Source organism: Ambystoma mexicanum, chromosome 11 (genome assembly GCF_040938575.1).
Source record: "Ambystoma mexicanum isolate Mex_15411 chromosome 11, UKY_AmexF1_1, whole genome shotgun sequence".
Taxonomy (NCBI): Eukaryota; Metazoa; Chordata; class Amphibia; order Caudata; family Ambystomatidae; genus Ambystoma; species Ambystoma mexicanum.
In genome coordinates, this window is record NC_090934.1 from 125,099,989 (window position 1) to 125,121,276 (window position 21,288).

Here is a 21,288-nt window from a genome sequence, read left to right on the forward strand (position 1 = left end):
CATAAGGGGATAGTGACTCAAAAATGATAAAAGAAGTGAGACGTTACCGGGTCAGACACCCGAGAGGATACCAGGGCGGACACCTGAGAAGTGAAAGGATACCGGGTCAGACATCCAAGAAGTGAAAGGATACTGGGTCAGACACCCGAGAAGTGAAGGGGTACCGGGTCAGACACCCGAGAAGTGAGAGGTTACCAGGATAGACACCCGAGAGTTAACAGAGGTTACCGGGATAGACACCCGAGAGAAAACAGAGGATACCAGGGCAGACACCTGAGAAGAGAGCGGATACCAGGGCGGACACCTGAGATAAATTGAGAGGATTTGTCTTGTTCCTGCACTTTAATATAGCGGTCAGAAGAAACGTGAACTCATAGTCCCACATAATAGGGAACGACAAGGCTACTATGACGTTTAAAGACGTTGTAAAAGGAGTTTGTTTAGACTCCATGTCGGGATATTGATTAGAAGGCAGAGATATCGGTGTCCAGCTGGTGTCTGTCTAGTCTGTTTAATGTTTGTCGTACATGTTCTGTTGATATGTCACATGAAAGGAATTTTGTCTCCGTGTTGTTTGAAATTGATTAGGGGTTTTACGCGATTATATAGTTTAGAGAGAATCGCACACAAATTGATGTTCTTGAGTAAATTGGTGAAACAAAGGTTTTGGCGGGAAAAGATTGGATTGGAGCTTGCAGTATTTGGTGCTTTCTCATATTTTTGGGAGCTTTGAAGTTGCATGAAAGTATTGTTAGAAACAGATTTAAGCATGGAAGAAATTACTCCATTAGCTCACTTATGTAAACAACTACCGAAACATGCACCCAAGCTTAAGAAATACAGTACTGAGTGGGTTAAGGGTACCGCCCACAAGATGTTTATGCCGTGGCCACAAAATGGGTCCTTATCTAAAGCCGTTTTACAGCATATGACGACATACTTGCATGCCACATATACAAGCAAGAAGCTAGAAAAACGCCTTGCTGTTCTCAAAATTGTGAAAAAATATATGAACAAGGAAAGGAGGAAGAGCCACCTGCAGACTGGATACTAAATGTATGCACTGTGGGGGGGTGAGCCACCTGCCGCGCCAACTGCCCCGTCTGAAACTGAAACCGAAGAGAGTAAGCCTGAGGGATTCTACCCATTAAGGGAGTTTAAAGCAGCTACAGGGACCAGCAACCCCACATATGAGTCACCTACGTGCAGTAATGACGAAAATAAAGGGAAGGATCAGGATACGAATCTTGCCACCGCAGACCCAAGGGACAAGGAGAGACGCGATGATGAGAGGAAGGATCAGGCACAGATTAGTGCATCTCTCGATAAGGAGAGAGAGGGAAAGAAATGGAAAGGAAGTGAAGACAGAACTGATGAGATAGCATTCGCAAAAGACGAATAGATGGGAGGACAAATATTATTGAAACTCGATGGAAAAGGAAGTTGATGAAGTGAGACCTAAAGAGAGGTTAGATGAGGCACAGAGAAAGGAGAAAGAGAAGGAGTTAAGGGACACAGGGATAAGAAGGAAAGATAGGCTGAGGCGAGAGCAGCTATATCGCGAAGAGCAATAAAAGCAGCTCAGTCGCAAGCAGAGAGCAGCCTGTGAACAAGACAGACAGAAACAGCAAAGGTTAGAAGAAAAGCAAAGGGTACGTGAAAAAAGGATAAGGAGATGAAGGGATGAGGAACTTCGAAGGGCAGATGAACGTAGAAATGATAGGAGAAGGGAAGAAGATACGATCAGAGAAGAGGCGAGGAAGCGCAAAGGATTTGATGACAGTGGGCACGCGATCTTGAATAATTGGAGAGAGAGGTTAAAAACCTGCTCCAGTGGCAGACTGAGAAGACATTGAAGAATTCTTCCCGTTGTATGATTCAGTTCCAGGCACATTTAGGGAAAATATTGATGATGACTTCGACACCAGAAGCATCAGGGAAACGATTGATAGAATACATGAAGAAATGGGGCTGGAACAAATACCCCAAAGAGGGAAGATGAGCGCCCAGAGAGCACCCAGCGCTACGACACTGAGGATATCACCCGAAGTAGTGGGAATAAGGAACTATCCCTGGACAAATTAGAAATCAATAGGAACAATGGAGACGCAAGTAGTAAATAAGAGATCATTAGAATAAAGGATCAAAACGCATTAGGGAGAATTCGGGCCTCTGTTACATAGGATCAGGAAAAATAAATAAATAAATAAATCAGTAAAAGATGAAAATGATTGGTTATCTTGAATAAACAATGAATACAAGAAAAATTGGGAAAGGGAACAATTGGGCAAATGAATAAAAGGATAGGGGATAAACTCAAAAGCATAAAACGGACAAAGAAATCAAAATTTGGAAAACAAATAGCACTTATGAGGTTTCCTGGCCAACAGCAAAAAGGAGCATTGGGCAATAAAAGGCATCAGTGACCATGAAGACCAAGAAAAGGAGTATGGCTGACAATAGTTGGGCCAGTTAAACAAAGGAAAATCACACAAGCCATTTTAAGAAAATATAGTGAGGTACGTAAAAAACAACTTTTTGAGTGCCTGTAATGATTTTGATTTATTTTACAGATAAAAGCTATGGACCTTTTGCGTGGAAGCACGAGAAATGTCTGCATGGCCTCACAATTAGGGAGAAAAAGAAAAAGGTAAGCACTAGTTCACGCTAAAAGGGTGTGGACTCACAATTGATCAGCCCTAAAGTTAAGAGGTTCCTGGTGAGTAACAGGAAAAAGGTAGTAAGAAACACAATGGGCCTCATTACGACCCTGGCGGAAATCCACAGACCGGACCGCCATAGCGTACATAGCGTTTCCGCCATTGCACGAGGGAGCAAAGTGCGGCCAATTACGACCCATCGGGCACGAGCATTACGCCATGGCGGAATCGGAAAGGCTGCGATGGCGGAAATGACCCCAAAACGCCCCTTACCGCCGCCGTACGCTGCACCAGGTGCAATACCGCCACCCATCTTAGCGGTCACCGTAATGAGCGGTCACCGTAATGAGCGGCCACCGCAAATTACGGCCACCGTAAATATACGGAAACGGAAGTAAAAGCATGTGGCCGGAACGGGAAACAGCACGCCGCACAACTATAAAATCCGAATCCCAACACAACCATTAAAAATCCGACCCTGACACACATCCCAACCCGTTTGCAACCCCAATTAAAAAAATAAATATGGGAAAGCCAGCCAAGAAAGCGTGTGATCGCAAGCGGCAGGTCCACTTCTCCCGAGAGGAACTGACCGTGCCCACCGAGACCCTCCAGGAGAATGCCGCCGTCGTCTTCTCCAGTCAAATGACCAGGACGGCCTTTGCCAACAAGAAGGCCATATGGGCCCTGGTGGCACAGCGCGCAAGTGCGGCGGGGACAACACCCCGCACGCCACAGCAATGTGGCAAGCGGTGGGACGACCTTCGGATACGCGTACGCAGCATACTTTCTGCGAACAGGAACATCGCCACAGCTACCGGGGGGGGATCAGAGTCGCCCATCAAGTTGACCCCCTGGGAGGATATCTGCGCCTCCACCATAGGAATGGAGAGCATAGAGGGAGCATAGAGGGAGTCGGAGGGATGGAGAAAGGAGTGCCGACATCCGGAGAATCAGGTAGGTTGGCCAAGAGAAACAATGCGAAATCCACAAAGCACGAACATGTGCAGTACCATGTGTGCCCATAGTGCAATACATTGCCCTGACAGCGCCCTCTAAAAGTCAGAATGAATAAACAAATCAATCAAGATGCCATACTCAACCCCTACATGTGCAGCATGCACCCCCTAACTGCAGCCAGGCAAATGAATGCATCCTCAATCCACACGAAAATGAGACCACCTCCAAGGCCCAGTCCCAAATCACCCTCATGTACCACCCCAATGCATGTGATACGTTGCCATTCCAAATCCCACAGACCCATGACTAACGCTCGCCCCTCTTCACTCCACCACAGGGTCCCATACCAACGACGAGCTGCACGACACCCCTACCAGCACGCCTGCAAAGAGGGCCAGGACCAACGACCCAAGAGCCTCCACCTCAGGTGCAAGGATCAAGACACGGCAGCAGCATGAATCAAGTGGCAGCACACTGGAGGGGACTGCAACAGGCACCCCAGCAGCCAGCATGTCCACAACACCAGCACCACAGGTCCCCCCAAAGGATGTATCTGATGGCACTGCTTCTGGTGGTAGCAGCACCATAGGTGACACAGCGTTCATGCCAGCATGCTCCGACACGGAAATCAGTGCTGGCGACGTAGGTACCATCCATGACCTCTCCCAATCCCCCTGCAAGTTCCATTCCCTACACCATGACGAAACCACGCAGGGGCACCCTGAAGACGACGACTGGCCAAGCCCCTCAAGTCCTGTGCCAAGGCAACATGTGTCGAGCAGCCCCCCTGTCACACCACCGCAAATGTCCATGGCCCAGCAGAGGCAACTATCCCTCAACAAGCTGATCGAGCAACAGCAGGAAGTGGCCACGCTACTCAAGGACCATGCAAATGAATGCGGGGGTTCCAGGGCAGCCATGGAAACATGCACTGAGACACTCAGGGCACAAATACAGCAACGTAGAGAGAGCCTGAGGGGAGAAATGGAGAGAAGCACCGAGAGCCTGAGAGCACAAATGGAGAGAAGCACCGAGAGCCTGAGGGGGGAACTGCATGCGACGTCCAAAGACGTATGTGCTGAACTTGCCGCTGTGCGCCGTGTGCTCACAGGGCTCTCACAAACACTCAGAGACATGCATGGACGCGAGCAGGCAGAGACATCATCCGTGGCAAGTTAGGTACAGGGAATCCCCCAACGCAGATCTGCCAGGAACCTGCGCTCCACGGGCAGGGGTGCCTCTGATACCCGTAGAGGGGGCTTGCAATAGAGTCTACCCATGGACAGTATGCATATTTGGACACTGGTGTTGGTGGGGGGAAGGTTAGGAGGGTGGAGGGGGTGAGGTGGGCATCACAGGGTTGCGGGAACATAGGGTCACTTGATCATTCCACATGAGCAATACAGTACATCATTAACATTCAATGAGATGCGTGGTCATTAATTTGCGTACTATTCCTTCTTAGGCGTATAGTCTAAAAAGTGCCTGTGCAACAGGTCCCCTTTCCATGTAATAGGCACCATGCGTGGTTGCTAGAAGCATGCATCTATGATGCTCTGTCTGGTTTCACGTACATCCTGTGCCTCATGGACTCCCTCAGGTGCCGCCACTTCCCCACCATCATCATGTCCATCATCAGGTGCATGCATTCCAGCGTCAGGGGGCATGGCCACATTCCTACGAACGCACATGTTGTGCAGCATGACACATACCATTACCATCTTAGAGACCTTCTCATGGCTGTACATGAGTGCCCCGCCAGACCTGCTGAGGCAGCGGAAACGAGCCTTCAGTAGGCCGAATGCCTGCTCAATTACTATACGGGTACGTGAGTGGGCATGGTTGTACTCCTCATGCTGGTTCTGTGTGTTCCGTATTGGTGTGAGGAGCCATCTCTTCAGTGGATACCCGCCATCACCTATATGAGACAAATAAAGGGTGTCAGTGGAATGATAGTGCTAAGTGCCCCCCCCCCCTTCCTGCAAGATAAATGACGCATCAAATGGCCCACGATGTCATGCATGGAATGAGACTCACCGAGTAGCCAGGATCTGTGCCCAACGTGTCGCTCCATGTAGCGGGGTATCCTTGAGTTCCTTAGGAACATAGTATCATGGGTGGATCCTGGGAATCTGGCACAACAATGCGTGAAGATCTTGTTCGAGTCACACACCATTTGCACATTTATGGAATGGTACTGTTTCCGGTTGCGGTACTGGACCTCCATGGCAAGTGGGACAACCAATTCGACATGGGTGCAATCGATGGCACCAATGCAACCCGGGATGCCGGCAAGTGCATGGAATCCAACTTTCGCGTTGGTAATCTCCTGGGCCGTGCGTGGTAGTGTGATGTGGTCGTCGGCGTGCTTCAGGAGGGCATCGTGCACTTGGAAGAGTGTCCGTGAGAACAGTGGCTGTGAAATGCCATGCCACTGTCCGACTGTGTGCTGGTATGTGCCTGTGGCCAGGAAGTGTAGTACAGACACCACCTTCAGTAGGGGTGGGATGGCGGTTGGGCTATCTATCATGCTCACGAGGTCTGCCTGTGTCATGTCCACAATGGCGATTATGGTGTCCCGGTCCAAACGGTAGAGGGTGTGGATCTGCTCAGCACTGAGGTTGAACGGATCGGCTCGGAGGCGTGGGATTGCGGCCCGCCTGCGTGGTGGTAGTGGCAGTGCATGTGGCCCTTGCTGACCCTGCCTTGCCCTCCTTCTCCTCCTTCTCCTCCTGCGTCTCCTCTGTGCGGGCGGTTGTTGTAGCTGTTGTTGTTCGTCGTCTTCTTCGAGTTGTACTACTTGCAGTGCTATCTGCTCCCCCAGGGCCAACATCGCTAGTGCTGCCGGTCGCATTTTGGAGTGCTAGTGGTCGTGGGAGGGGCTTGGGTCTGCTATATATGTGCTGTCGGCCTGTATGGCTTCCACCTGTGCTGATTGAATGAATCTGTGGCAGATGCAATCCACTCTGGCCGAGCACGTCCCGCCCGTAAGGATGCATATGGCCGCATGGCATCTTGGGATTGCAATCATGTATCAAATCCCGATGGCAGTGTGATGTACTTTGACAGATTGTTATGCTATGCTCCCATTGTTACACATGCTGTTTTTGCTATCGCTTACATACCTGTGAGGACTCAGTGGTATGTAGGGCTCGATGACGGAGGACCCTCATGCAGCACAACTACGAACTTCACCGACGGGCGTGCCCTCCCAATCGTGATAGTAGCCAGTTAGCATTATCACACACAGCCGCACTACATTGATATGTGAGTGAATGCAGGCGTTCACAGACGCGTTTAGGACGTAATGTTGCAAATAAGGAATTCGAAGGACAGCGTTCGTGGTCTTGAAGTAGCGGCGGGGATACGCCCACGGGTCTTGCTGGAAATGTAACGTTCTATTGTAGTATGTCCTTGGGACAGGGCCCATAACGAGCAAGCAAAGAATGATATTTATTGAATGGCATGCGCAATAGCGTAGTGGCCGATAAGGCAGGACGTTTGATGATCCATGTTGCCACACAACACTAAAGATCCGGCCTGGAGCACAGTGGGTTTTGCAGACTGCATTACGCACAGACGCAATGGAGGTTTTGAATATTATGTGAGTGAATCTTCATGCGCTTGCATGGCGGGATGAGGGGATGTTGAATGGATGCATGGACAGTAACAGACGTTGGCAATGGTGTATTTAACTCGGTTGTTTTCGTTATGATTCGCTGCTGCTTTAGGGGGGTATATGTCCCTTTGGAGTGGACTTGCATGCATATGGGTGTGTATTTTGTGTGTGTGATGAGGTGTGTAATGCATCAGGAGTCCCGTAATGCATTCGGTTCATTTGTCTTTCATTTGGGTGTCAGGTATCTGGTGCCCTTTTGCAGGTGCCATCTGTACGCCACTCCTCCAGATGGGTTTTACTCTCGACACCTGCAGCTTCGGGTGAATCAGTGGAGCACCATTACGATCTTATGGGACGATCGCCAATGGGCCACATGCCCTTACGCAGTACTGGTGGCTAGGTGTAACATTTCGGCCTTTCAACTGGACTAGTGCCTGCCTCATGGGACGGACCTGCGGTTCTTGCCACTTCCATGTTGCCTTTTGGGACGTTGATGTAGGCCCTGTGTGCCATGATGGTACAGGGCGTCACACAAGTGGAAGATGGTCAATTATTGCAGATGCAGCCCTCGGTGATGATGGATGTTTTGGTGTTATTGTGCAAATTGCAGTGAGGCCTTTGTCATTTTGATGTGCATTAAAATTGTATTCCGATATGTGCCGTTTAGCGTTATTCTTTGCAGGTGATGTAGCGATTTTCGATTTTGTGGCGGTATGTATTGCGAGGTGATCTGCGTTGTGTTCCGCCTTCTGAGTTGAGTGGTGTGGTACTGTGCTGGCCGCGTTTGCCTACGTAGCACAGTATGGTCACGGATAGGGGCTGCCATTGTGACTGTTTACATGATGTGCTGTTCAGGGGCGGGGGATTGGCTTTTGGCCAACTGGTGCCTGTCAGCCAGGTCGATTGGTGGAATGATGGGATGTTCCGAATGTGGCTGGTCACAGGTGCCTGTGTTTGCGTGCGTTTGTTGGAGGGGGACTGGGGTCATGTCCATTAGGATAGCTTCTGTATTCGTGCCATCTGTGCCCTGCTGCTCCCATCGGCCCCTCTTGAGATGGCCTGGCTGCTCAGTCACTCTGCCAACTTGTGTGGTACATGCTTCTGCTGATGGTTGGTTTGTTTACTGGCAGGAGTACAGGGCTGGTGCCATCCCCCTCAGGATGCTGCTTTGGATGTTGCCTTGCGCTGGTGGCAAGCGATGGGGGACTACTGTTGTTTTGTGTCATGTGTTCTTGGTTTTCATTTTGATGTCTTGTACCTTCACATGCCTGTGCTGCATCAGTACGCCTATGGTGTCAGCCCGTACATGGATGCCCACTCACGGGGCGCTTTGAGCCCCTGCGTGCATTTCTACGTTGCCATGCATGGGTGGATTGTAGATTTCACTGGTTGCATGTGGTGTGTACATTGCGCCTGCCAGGAGTTGTGCAATGTGGCCAGGGAGTGGAGTACAGGCACTCAGTGGGCCATTTACGGTTGGTTCGCGATGCCGTATTTCTCGCCATGGCGGAATGGTACTTTCCGCCGTGCTTGATGGCGTTCGGTACATGTCCGCTAGGGTCAGAATTCGCGTACCGTTGCGCCATGGCGGTAATTCCGGTTTTGCAGGGCGCGCGTGCGCGTACTTGGTGCAGTTAGCGTTGCCGTTCACAGCGGTGTCGCAAATGGCATCGTACTTTACGGTGACGGGTCATAATCGCAACGAGCGGTATTCGATGGCGGTATTGCATTTCCGCCATCGTTTTTCCATTTCCGCCAGGGTCGTAATGAGGCCCAATGTCTTCAAGTGTTAGTTCTTTTTCCCAAGATAGGTATAATCAGGTGTGGAAAGAGTAGAAAATAGATGACAACATGTCCATTTCAGACAACCGCAGACAACAGAAGTAAAATTGAAGGTGAGTAATTATTTTCGTGGTCATAATGGCAAAAAAGATTTTTTGTGATAGGGGTATGTAATCATTAGAAGAGGCAAACATTGGTGGGTACAATAAATAATGGAGGCACGCAGTAGGAACTGGTGCCATAGTCTTGGAAAACAGGGGTAGGCTAGATTAAGTTAGGCAGGGACTGTGTGCAGCGAAACGCCTCTGTTTTATCTCCATAGGATGAACACAAAGCACAAGCAAAGACCATGGTCCAACCAATGACAAGAAGAGAAAAGGAAGAATGGCTGCTGAGCTGAGGAAGCATGTGCAACTAACCAGCAAGCATTTACTGCTAACCAGGAAGAATTTGCTGCTAAACTGAGCAAAGAACCAAGCCTAAACTAAGTATTTTGCAGGGTGATTGGAAAATAGTTGTTTTTGTGCACCAACGAATAGGGGAGAATGATCAAGAAAGAATTTTTTGATAGCAGAAAAGGGGGAAAGAGTTGAAGCTGGGAAGGAAACCTGACCCCTTGCCAGTGCCCAAATTACTTTTGTCCCTATTTTGACTTTCTACAGACAACAGGGATCCCCAAGGACGTTTCCATCATCTGCTACGGACATGCTTAGAAGACCGGAAAAGAAGAAGACGTCTTTCCTTAATTGGTTTTGTTGTCTCCTTAGGGTTGCATGTGGCACCCGTAGGGGGAAAAATGTTTCCCATGAAGGACGAGGTGTATTTTATGCTATTGAAAACAAAAATCATGTTCTATCCAGCTGAAACAAAGCTAGGGATGGGGGGTATTTTGTGTAATGTGAGAATGACCTATAAAAGGAAATGGTTAAGCGAAAATGTTTTGTAGCTTTGTATAGGAGGCAGAGGTGTCAAATAAGCGGGAATTTCTCGAGATTTTTAGGGAATAGCGTATAAGAGCCAATGGGAAGAAGAGAGGTTAAGGAAATGGGTTGGTAGGAAATGTGTTAAATAGTAGAGACATGTTTATTTTACAAAAGAAACTCATTCCGTTTTATATTACATGTATACGTCGAGGGACCTGTATGCCTTGGGAAATTAATGTTGAACCTCGTGAGGAAAGAGGGAGGTCAGAGAAAATCCCAGTGAAAGCCCGACGCTGAATTATGTCTGCAAAAGACTCCGCCAACCCTGCGTCCCCATGCTGAAACGTCCCCTCTTTTGGACTCATTGAACAATGAACTTGTTGAAAGAGAGACACTCTAGTAAAAGTGAATGTCTTGTGAAAATGAAAAAGGAGAAAATTGACTCCTGGGTTAATCATCAAAGGAACCTGGGAGACTGACTAAGCTAAAAAAAAAAAGGACAACAGGAGACAGGACACAGACGGTCCACCAATGCCAAACTAAAAAACAAATAAAGTGGAAGATACGGAAGAAGAAAGAGTGTGGAAAAGAGGGAAGGACACACTGAAAACGATATATTCATATGCATGGGCAGGAGACGATGATCAAGGAGAGATTGTAGTTTGTTGGAGTGGGAGTTTCAGACAAGGTATGGCATACGAAGAGACAATGGGCTAATGGGTTAACTCAAAGCTTGACAAACCTCTCGAGTCTCACAATGGCTCTGAAATTATCTAAGGCATACAGTTAGTTTAAAACAAATGATTTCAGGAAGCGGGGCTTAAATGGAAGAAGATGACGCACACATGTTTTGTTTGAAAAATAACAATACGGTATTATGGGACAAATTGTAAGATTGTGATAGGATGTTTTAGATAAATATTAAGGAGAGAAGACATGGATGTGTTTAAATGTTATTGTTTTTACAAACAAAGAACTTTAAAGATGGGGAAATGTAATGGGGGAGCTGAAATGAAGATAGGGTACCAACAACTGAATACAGTGGGGGCAGCCCCCCCACTTAAAGCTGAGCAGAAAATCTGTATAGACTGATTTAGTATTGTAAATTATGTGAAAACAGTTCATAATGGTAATGGATATTAGTATTCTAACAAATGTCAAGTTTATAAAGTCGGAAGTGTATTTATCATGGTTTAATAAGTAGGCAAAGTACAGAACGCATAGTAAGGTTTTCCTATACACAGACAGAAAAGAGCTCTGACAAGTGCCTTTTACTGGAAATGCATGTAACTGACAATGTTGCTAAAATGAGTGAAATGAAGTAATGGTTCAGAGCGTGTATTATGAGGTAATTCTGAAGTTGAAACATTCAAGGCTACCATGCTGCCAGAAATTAGACAAATGTGCTGAAACCAGACAATTAATTGGGCCGTGTCTGGAAACTTATCTAAGGGGTCCAGCTGCATCAACCATATTTGGGCAGAGCACCGGGGAAAAAGCTAGAATGTGTGCCAAAATGTATTTCATTTTTGAAGGTTTAGATAAATTTAAAAATAATTGCCTGGTGAGCGAATGCTAATGAGGAGTTTGCCTAGACATGTGTAGAGAGAGTGGGGGCTGGATGCTCCCTCTGACTAGCTATAAGAGGGAGCCCCATTTTGAGCATGGGGGGCCAGTTTGTGTACCTGACAACAATGCTGTTTGTGCTCTGTGATCAGCTTGGCATAAAATAAAGAATGATGAACTTGACTGGCTCCTTGCCGAACCATTGAGTTGTCCTTATTGATTGGTGTTGGAGTAAGAGAATCCCACACCCCATGCACCTCAAGGTGCAGCTATCTCGTCTTAAGGGACTCGAGGGTGAGCTCTGATCCCATGGGTCCGTCAGAGGTCACTCGGACCTCGATTACAAGCTACCCACACCATCCCCGCTCTTGGAAGAATGTTCGCCACCTACGACATTCCAAAAGTAGTAAAGTCGGTCAATGGGCCCCCGTTCACAGGGCAAGACTTTTCAGAGTACATGGGGTTCCATCATCGGAAAATAACGCCCCTGTGGCCCCAGGCAAATGGCACAGTAGAGCGTTTCATGAGCAACATCAAGCGGACAACACAAATTGCGTGACTAATTGCGCGACTAACTGGCGAGCCCATAGAAAAGATCCTAGGTCAGTTAATGCGAGACTACGGAAACACTCCACATAGCACCACCGGGAAGACACCCGCTGAAGTGATGTTTGGGAGAAACATAAGGACCCGGATTCCACATCTAACACAGGAAGACGAAAGGTACAGTGGAGATCGGGAATTGCGAGAACAAGATTCCAGATGGAAGGCAGAGATGAAAAGAGGAGCTGATGAAAGGAGGAGAGCAAAGGAAAATGACCTCGAGTCCGGAGACGTTGTCATAGCCAAACAAATGCAAAGTCACAAAAACATGGCTGCTTCTGGAGAAGAGCCGCTGACTGTCGTTCAAGTGAAGGGATCCTTTATCACAGCCGAAGGTGACAGGAAAACAACAACGAAAAACTCTTCACACTTTAGACGGGTGCCTGGGGTCGTGCCTGTTACCAACCACACCTCACCAACTCCTTCTGCCGAGTAGGACTCACCTTATGAAGGTGACGGAGAAGACTCTAGCAGCGAAACAACACCCTGGCCCCACCCGGGGTATGAAGAACAAAGAGACCAGCGACCGCAAAGAGCATGAAAGAAACCCCACAGACTCATTGAGGAAATGAACTAAAGTGGGACTTCTTGTTTAGTATCGGGGGCAGTGGTGTCGTCACTACTCTCATGTCACATGGGAAGGGACACGGGACGGGGAGTCAGTTCTGATTTATGTGTTTTGGAATAAAAACGTGTTTAACCTTCTCTCGTGCCTCCGCCTCCGTTTGTAGCACTTGGGGTCGGCGGGAGGCCTGATCAGAGATAGCAGGGTCCACAGACAATTCCGCAACTTCTCCCCTAAAGTAAAGTAAGTAGTCATATATAGTGACCTTCTGCTAATATGTACAAAGTTTAAGTTTGAAATACAAATAAAGACCGGTACACCTCAAAAACGTATTCTTTTTCTATGTGTTTAATACAAATTTGTGGTTTAAAGAGGCCATTGTCACACCACCACCATGCGTGCCAACCCTAGCGATTTAGGCGGTAGGACCGCTTTGTAAGCAGTCCTACCGCCTACCGATTTAGTGGCAAAAAAATGTCTTTTCTTATTTTTTAGTTGGCCTGGATTTAGCAGCCTGTTCAGCCATGGTTGCAGGGTGCGCAAGTACACAGAATCCGAGGAACGTTCTTCAGTGGGGATGTGCCCAAGCTGCTGCTTTTATAATGGTGTGCTCTTACTGGCAGCAGTTATCAGACCAGTGCTCCAGTGCAACCTCCCCAGACTGTCAGAGGCGCCCGTGAGATCCGCTCCAGCACTTCTGGATATCAACAGCCACATGGTTCACCGTACCTCAGCTCCCCGGTGCCAGTCATCTACATGCTGGGGCAAGCCGCTGAAGCAATGGCGAGCCACTCCTTCGAATGAGTTCTGGCAGGTGTGACCTTGCGCAAGGAGCCGGGGGGAAACTGCACGTTTCAGCCCTGCCCTATGCAAGTCTCGCCACTTCCACCCGCCTGCAAGTGCAATATGCTATTTCTTCAGCATAGCTGCACAACGCAGCGCCCCTCTCTACAGCACCTGCTACATACTTGCCAACCCTACCGATTTAGGCGATAGGATACCGCTTTTTAAGTAGTCCTACTGCCTGCCGATTTAGTGTCAACAAATACTGATTTTTTTCAATATTTGTGAAACTTTAAGATTCCTACAGATTTTTGGTCACAGAATGTTGGCATGTATGTAGCGTAAACAGAATATTTCTTACCTGACTGAGAGTGAGTCCGGTCGTCCAGACTGACACTAGTGACTCAACTTAGCTGAGGCACTGGCACTGCCCGAAGGATCACGGCACTTGACGCTGCAGGCAAACACTACCAAGCCTTGGTGCGCCGGGACCACGTGACTGCCCATCTCAGATTTTGATTGATGACAGAGGCGTGCGCCTGGCCAAGCGCACGCCTCTGTCATCAATCAAAATCTGAGATGGTCAGTCACGCCCCCAGTGCTCTGGGGCCTCAGGCACAGGCCTGAAAATCCCTAGTGCAGCCACGAAAGTCGGTAGGCGGTAGGACTGCTTAAAAAGCGGTATCCTACCGCCTAAATGGGTAGGGTTGGCAAGTATGACGCTATTCTCATCCCACATAATATAGGCGTAGCACACCCTGTTAACATAGTAAAATATAACATTGTGAACTAGGGTGGTGTGGAGCTCTTGCCATGGCGGTGGGAGGTTCTGGTGGGGGCGTGCAAGCAATACTGTGAGACAGTTTTCACGCATTGCGCTGTTTCTCAATTACTTCCAGATACCTTGGGATACATCTTTGTGCCCGTTCGATGGTTCCTTTTCCCAGGATATCTTTAGCTTTCCCGGTGATTCGACTCGGCACAAGTTGCTGCTCATACAGAGGCAGCGCGATGATTTCTGATTTGCAGTCTGTCATTCGCATTAATAACCTACCGGGCCTGTCACACTGTCATTCACAGTTGCTGCAACAATTTGTTACAAACACAGGACCTGATTCATAAAGAAAATTGTTGGCCTGTTTAACAGGATTCTTGGGTTATTTATGCAGAAAATGTGAAATGAAATCCGCTTTATGATCACAAAAAATGTCACTGTCAAAGAACTGTGGCAGTTTTTCAAGGCACTTTTTATGGGAAGGAAAGCATAATGGGCCTTAGTGCAAAAACAACTGAACTTTTCTACAGACCAGTGATCTGCAAATAATCCCGCTAGCATGAGGAGGGCCTTTAAAGTATGATCCATCATTACATCAGGAAGTAGAAATGCACTTGCAAAATCTACTTTAAAAACAATGTTAAACACAGGAAATTTAAAACTGGGTTTCTGACTTTTAAAATAAAGTGTGTGTGTGCCTGAAACACAGTTTGCATTAACGGATATGCATACTGAAATGCTCCATGCCTTTCAAAATTCTGTTTTGGTGACGTTGCTGGGAGAGGCGTAAGGGGGCTATAGCGCCTGGTCTTTTGGTTGTAGCCCCGGATAGAAGTTCAGGGACTACAACCAAAGGGCTACAGCGAGCCCCGAATCCCGCCAGTCCCGACATTAGCGTAGTCCCGGATCTTTTCCAGACCTAGCAACACCGTGTGACTCACACATAATTCGGTGGCAATGCTTTCCATAATATGTATAAACGAACACTATGGGATCTGTTGTGGGGAAAGAATGTGTCGCTAGAATTTACTTGGTTTAATAGTTGGTTGAATAAATGCTGATTTTGTCGAATTTTCTTAACATAGCACATTCCATGGTAGCATGTAACGGTGGGTGTGGAGGCATGGGGGGTTATTTACGGTTGCATGTTGTACTTATTCCACGGTAAGGTGATTTTTTAAGATGAAGTGGTTTTTACGTGTTGGCCGCAGCAATGGTTTCTGACTTCACTAGCTATGTAGGAGATTTTTTGATATTGTCCTCATATTCAATCTTTAACCATAAGGCTTTCAGGACATCACGATTTGCAACAAATAAATGTCAACACCTTAAAGTAGATAGTTACATACTTGCCAACCCTACGGATTTCTTTTTTTTGCCCACGCCAGCTCGGGGGGAGTCTTTCAAGGGCTCCCCCAAGCTGCCGTAGCGGGAGAAGGCGTGGCATGCAGGCTTTTGATGTAAAAGGCGCCCACGGCGGTGGGCTAAATGCGCCCCTCCGCCGCGGGTGCCTTGACAAAAGACGCCATTAGCCCCCCACCACGCCAGCTCAGGGGGCGTCTTTCAAGGGCTTCCCCGAGCTGGCATAGCAGGAGAAGGGGCAGCATGCAGGCTTTTGATGTAAAAGGCGCCCACGGCAGTGGGCTAAATGCGCCCCTCCGCACTGGGTGCCTTTCTCAAAAGGAGCCATTAGCCCCCCACTACGCCAGCTCGGCGGAGTCTTTCAAAGGCTCCCCTGAGCTGGCATAGTGGGAGAAGGCGCGGCATGCAGGCTTTTGATGTAAAAGCCGCCCACAGCAGTGGGCTAAATGCGCCCCTCCGCCACGGGTGCCTTTGACAAAAGGTGACATTAGCCCCCCACCATGCCAGCTCGGGGGAGTCTTTCAAGGGCTCCCCCGAGCTGGCGTGGTGGCAGAAGGCATGGCAGGCGCCTCATTGTCATTGAATGCACTGATGCGCCCTATTCCTTTCATTACCTCCTCGCCTGACTATTTTTGAAACTTTAAGATTCCTACAGATTTTTGGTCACAGAATGTTGGCATGTATGCATCACACACAACAGTGTTCAGGCCGATTTGCCATTTCCTACACTGGGGTTGTGGGTAAGTGGGAGGTTATATACCTCTAAAAGAAAAAAAAAATTCTGAGGGTGGTGGGGCTTCAAAGATAAATACTGTTACTTGGAATAGTATGACTGTGGCTGGCCACTCGCAACAATGACTAGGAGTAATTAAGATTACCGGTAATCGTGGCATTGCCAGAAAGATTTGTTATAATAAAGCATTTCTAAACATTTACGGTGTAAATAGGCACAATACAAATTGACTTTTTTTTGTTTGCCGCGTCTCCGTTTCCTTGGGGGACTTTTTTTGCTGTGACAGCTGTTAAGATTTCTGCGTCCTTTAGACATAACAGCTAGACCGCGCATGTAAAGGCCGACCACAGAACTTCGTGCGGCGGGGGCGCGGCCATGTTAGTAGAACTCTTTGTGAGTCCCTGCGGGGATTGTTCACCTAACATGGCCGTCGCACGAACACAGCTAAGCCGACAGGTCTCGTGTTAGGGCCGTGTTTTCTCTCTCTTCGGATAGCTCAGTTCTCTCTTTGTATTGGCTGCTTGTGATTTCCGTCCAGAACGTCTATTGGCGGGAGCTGCACACGTGATATACAGTCCGACTGCAGCTGTGCTAGCTGTGGTGGCGGTTTGAGTTTGAATTCGGGGGTAAAGTTGGCGCTGCTATTGCTTGGGTGAGTAGCAAAATGCCGGTAGCACTGGACGGTCGCCTGTTATAAATGAAGCGAACTGTAGCTCTGCGTGCGCGTGTGGGAGTAATAACGTAGGAATTGGAAACGGGAGTGCGTGCAAGAGTGCAGGATACCCTGGGGCGCATATGATCAGACCTCTCTTCACGAGTGTTTCGTGGACTGTTTATGTTGTCTCATCCAATTGAAGTCAGTATAAGGTATACGACTGTGCATAGCTCTCAACCATTTGTGTTGCAAAGGCGGGTGAAATCACCCGATTTTGTTTTTGGCGGGTGAGACGCCCATTAGAATGAATGGGCGTGCAGGGGGCTTGGCGGGTGAGTCAGCCCTTTGCAGGGCGGGTGACACCCGCCAAAAGCGGGTGAGTTGAGAGCTATGACTGTGTAAAGTTGTAAACCCGTTGAAGTCAATGGACTCGTACCCTTTTATGGATCGTGGTGTTTTTAACTGGCGGAGATATCCTGTTCCTATCCCGAAGTCAATGGAAATTAGCTTTTTTTTTTTTTTTTTTTTTAAGGGTTGTGCCCTTGAGGCTGCTGACACTTTTCAGGTGACAGACGTTTGGTTGATGTGGATTTCAGAGGCATGGCAATGCGGACCAACTTAAGAAAGTGCAGGTTAATTTGACAGGTTCCAGTTACTCTTGCAATCGGCCATCCTCGTCCATTCCAGCTGAGGCCAGCAACAGACCCATTCCTAACACAGATGCCCTGCACGTTCCCCTGAGCTGTCAGTCATACTCTCACATCAACACATCGCATACTTGCCAACAATCTGTGACCAAATTGATGTCGGATTTTTCAAGTTTGAAAAATTATTCCCATAACAAATGACATCACAGGAACATACAAACAGCACAACATGGAAAGATGTTGAAATGTTAAAAATGTATAATTCTGAATGCTAACACCAGATTGTCGCCAGATGCTGTGTGATGGTGTTACGCTCTGCCACTTGCTTTCTCTGCTGTTTCACCTAAGGTTTGTACCTGCAAGAGGGCAGGACAGTGTCACGCAGCTGTCAGGTCAGTGGATTGGTCTAAGTGCAATCAAAGTAATCACCTACCAGTCCACTGTATTGACAGTCTAATGTGTTGCATGCTCTGTCCTGCAGCCTGCCTTAGAATCACATAAATGACTTGCCACTGTAAAAAGCAGTAGGATCTGTCACTGAAATCTGTAGGTGGTAGGGCTGCTTCAAAAGCAGTAGCCCACTGCCTAAATCTGTAGGATTGGCAAGTATGATATTGGCACTGGGATAGCCAAGGCGATATTGTGCCAGCCACTACATCGCCCTTCCTTACAGACCACAACAACCGCAGGATCACTACGTTCAAATGGTGAATATGCCACGTCTTAACACACTGAACTCGGACACACAGGCTCTGTGCGCCAGCACATACACTAGCAGATGGATGGAACCTGAATAGGCACTGCTGAAGAATGTTCCAACGCTCAATTGTCACAACCAGCAGCGAACCAACGGTCTATGCAGAGATGGAAGTGTAATATAAATCTTTGGTACGCCATGGCACTTGTTAGTTTTTTTTTTTGTGTCAAGACCCTGGACTCTAATTCTTTCTCCTGAGCCAAATCTAGAATCAGCTCGGTCTCGACATTCATGCTCTTCCAATGTCCCTAGTCACAGTTAGGCAGACACACACAGTGTCCATGGATCTGCAGGTCGTGTAGGTGCTCATGTAGCAAACGCATTTATTCTATCAGTGGCAGAGCCTTTCATGTGCATGATTGAACATTTCCAACTCCAAGAGCTCGCAAAGCCTCAGTTACCTTGCAAATTTGTGAGTTGAAGTGCGCAACACAAAGCGCCTGTTTAAAGATTTGTTTATATCCATGATGCCTACCATCTTGATATGCAAAAAAAAAAAAAAGTTGCTCTAAGTCGCTAATTGTATTCAACATCATGAATAACAATGAGCTGGACGTTTCAGACAAAGAATCTACTTGTCTATCTTTATTACACATTTTCTTTTGTTACATGTCTTAAATCACTGAAATTGCAGTGGGGTTAACTAGATTGGTCAGGTTGGCATGATCTTGCATTCTGGGACGTTAGCATTCGGTATGTGAAAATTAAACCCATAATGATATTCTTTTCGCTTAACAATGTTGCTATCAGGATTTACAGGTTGTCATTTGGCTCGATTATGCAATTTGTGCTTTTTTCTAAGTAAACTAGAAATTATTACTGTAGACCTTGGAATCCAACAATGTGGTCCTGGGCAGTCTCTGTGACCATCCCACTCTCTCCATTTTGGATGCAGCCAGAGTACCACTAGTTTTTTCTACTTCAATCACTGGGTCTACGATACAGCTGTCCATAAGCTGCTGAGCCTGGCAACCAAGACAGCCCTTCACCCACACAAAACTACCAGTCTCAGTACAACATAAGGCATGTGATCATGGACAGCCTTCCACGTCCTGCTAGAGAACCAAGCCAATGCAACCACCACTACCGAGGATCAACCACACACCAGGAAGACGTAAAGCTACCGAACAACTGATGACACATTCAAGCTGTGTGAACCATTTCCCAACGGAGTGTGCAAGATGTGCAGAACATGCATGCACAACGCCTGCATACAACCTTCACTCAGGCACTTGCGTCAGTGGACTTTTACTGAGCCCCCAGTTGCGTAGCCAGTCCCTTCTTTCTCTACCGTACACATCCAGTTGTTACCCGACACTTGCTGCGCCACCTGAGGCACCCAGATCTGTCTCCAATTACTCCTTGGGCCACCACTCGCTTATTTATCTGTAGAGGCCCTTTTACCACTTCCATAACAAATATGCAGTGCTAAGTAATGATAAACTTCAAACTGTCGTAAAACATGGATCCCGTTAGAAATGTGATGGTGTCAGTATGAGCTTACATTACTACCTCATAACCCAGACTTCCATTACTCCTGAGCTTGAAAATATCCTGTTTGTATGTGTCTAAATTATGCTATGTTAGTGAAAGGGTTCTCATTAAAGGGATTGTGTATTTGCCCACATTAACAGTCTTCTGTTCCTTAAGTCAAGGTATCTTAACAATTCTTATACAACTCAGCCAACCCAAAGATTTTAATGCTGATGAGCACACCAGTACTTTTTATTGCTGGGTTACAGGCCCTCCAGGAGATTAGATGTCTAAGTATTGCTGGAAAACATTTGAGTTAAATATATTTTTCTTTAAATTGGTGATGTGGGATTGAACCCCATGTGTGCACAGGAAGCTTATTTCAGACCGTACTTGCACTACCAAGCCTCTGCCCCCTGTAAAGCACTAATCGGGAGGGGGATTGTGATGATCTCAGTGGATGGTAGTTCAGTCTTAAAATACATAGGCAATAGCATTTTGAATTGCTGGAGAAGGAAGTTATGGTACTACTCGATACAATACATGAAATGACAATTCCTGACAGATGCGTTGAACTGTAACATATTTAGTAGTCGTGTTATTTGTGCGGGTCACTGCTTGGTTTTTGATACTGCTAGATTTGCTGTGGCAGTACATGTGTGATTTCTGGCACGAGAAAGGAATCTTGTATAAATTAGTTTGCAAAAATTGATTAGCAATGTTTGCTAATTGAAATTTTCTTGATTAGCATACAAATGTATTCGATTAGCAATGTACTAATATTTTGTAATGTGACCAGAAGTTATTTGTTTACCCAAGACATAAAATGAGCGACAATACAGCATGTTTGTGCAGCTCTGCATTGAGGTATTACTGAAATGAGTGTCTGTAAATAGGAGTGTGTGTAAAATATAAAGTTTAGCTTCATGGATATGATGAAAAGGGTCTTTGCAGCTGGGTGTAGTCAGTTTTGCACAGGACAGTCTCCTGTATGCTTGCCACATTATTTGCTGTGTATGGAGAAGTTTCATAAAAGGTTTCATTAAAAAGTGAATGTCAAAAGAAAAGTCTTGGCTGGAGACTAAGAACGTATTATGGTGTTGCGGAAGGCAGGTTAATTGTCAACTTCAGGCGAACAAGATGGTCCTTGCGGTCATGGATACCAATTGTTTTCGTTATGTTAAACGCCACTTAAGGGAAAGGGGATAGTTCCAGTAACTGCCCTCAAGCCAGAGCGAAGTCGGCTTAAGCACAGCATTCCTGCCCTATGCGCTCATGAAAGTGATATATATGGCTTTTAGAAGTCTGAGCCCCAAATCTGGGTTCTTGCTTTTTGTTTGCTTTTGGGAACCAGGCTTTGCAACTCATGCTTACCGTAAAAAGTTATTACACATGTCCTTGATGGCAAATAACTAGTTACAGGAC

At 47.1% G+C, this 21,288-nt stretch overlaps 1 protein-coding gene across 1 annotated transcript in view; it reads left to right on the forward strand.

The window, feature by feature from the left end:
* Positions 1-16,716: 16,716 nt before the first annotated feature.
* Positions 16,717-21,288, forward strand: part of CDCA8 (cell division cycle associated 8) — a 289,896-nt gene continuing 285,324 nt past the window's right edge. Inside the window, exon 1 of the mRNA XM_069622652.1 lies at positions 16,717-16,983. The gene's annotated coding sequence lies outside the window, so the exon portion shown is untranslated. The remainder of the gene's footprint in view (positions 16,984-21,288) is intronic.